The sequence below is a fragment of the Epinephelus moara genome, chromosome 6, assembly GCF_006386435.1.
Source record: "Epinephelus moara isolate mb chromosome 6, YSFRI_EMoa_1.0, whole genome shotgun sequence".
NCBI classification, from domain to species: domain Eukaryota; kingdom Metazoa; phylum Chordata; class Actinopteri; order Perciformes; family Serranidae; genus Epinephelus; species Epinephelus moara.
In genome coordinates, this window is record NC_065511.1 from 2,881,310 (window position 1) to 2,882,758 (window position 1,449).

The window sequence follows — 1,449 nt, forward strand, 5'->3', positions numbered from 1 at the left end:
GTAACATTAATAGACAATGTTAGTTTAACAGGACAACACAATTATGTGTGTCTGAAAAGTTATGTTAACTGTAAAGTCACAGATTGAAGCTGAAAAAACGTTTGGTTTCTCCCGTAACCCCTGGTTCTCTGATCACATAGTGAGGTAGAAACAGGAGCATCCTGTGCCTAAACTACCAACTCTATTTGGTCAGCAACGAAAATATGGTGCCAATTCACCAGAAGCACAGAAAATAAACAGGGCTGTAGATAAATACATTTGTATGGACAGATCTTGTTTCTGGTTGTTATTTATTTTGGGGGGATTTTTTGTTGTTATCATTGATGTTACTGTTCTGATCTTTATTTAAAAAATGACATGCCTCTTAATTTTTTGTTGCTGTATCGAAAATGGTATCGAGTATTGAATATTTTCCTGGGTATCGATATCAAGTTTGAAATTTTAGTATCGTGACAACCCTACTATAGAGGCAGCTCTCCTGTGGACTCTGCAGTGGTAGATGCTCTGCAGAGAGGGCAGTGGAGTCCCGGTGATCTTCTCAGCAGTTTTCACCACTCTCTGCAGGCGTTTGCGGTCCATAGCAGTAGTGTCGCAGTGATGCAGCTGGTCAGGATGTCCTCCACAATGCAGCTGTAGAAGTTGCTGAGGATTTTGGCTGACATGCCAAACTTCCTCAGCCTCCTCAGAAAGTACAGCCACTGTTGAGCTTTCTTGACCATTGATGTGGACGCCCAGGTTTTAGAAGCTGCTTCAAGCAGTAGAGTAGAAGACATCCAGCTTCTCTCTGTACTGCCTCTTAGCCGCTGTGATAGCTTTCCTCAGTCTGTACTTTGCAGCTTTGTACTCATTGCCTGATCTGAAAGCAACAGAGCGGGCACGCAGCATGCAGCGTAACTGACTGTTTATCCAGGGCTTCTGGTTGGGGAACTTCCTGACTTGTATGGTGTGCACGGTGTTGTCGACACAAGTGGTAATGTGCCCAGACACATACTCAGAGTAGCCCTTTATGCTGACAGAAGAGTCCTCCAGAGTGGCTGCAGCTTTAAGCACATCCCAGTCTGTCAGAGCAAAACAGTCCTGCCGGGTGCTCTCAGTCTCTGGGGTCCGTAGTTTTAACTTGTTTGGTGACAGGGTTCGTTTGTTTCAGTCTCTGTCTGTAGGCCGGGTACAGGAACAAAGAAATATGCATAACTCCCTCTCCGGTGCTGTTGTAGCTGGCCGGCACACTGGAAACCGGCAGGTGTATCTTCCAGCTCCGGTGCTTTAATTTGCATTCATCATAGTGACTGACTCACACACCAATCCATTTGTTTTCCTAACCTCAACATTTGTTTACTATGTTTCATATGACAGGCCTAAAGATTTCAGTAGTTGACTAGTGGAGCTCACAAACTACTTGAGAGTGACAGCAGAGGTTGCAGGCTTAGTAACAGGTAAGAGAAGAGAGGA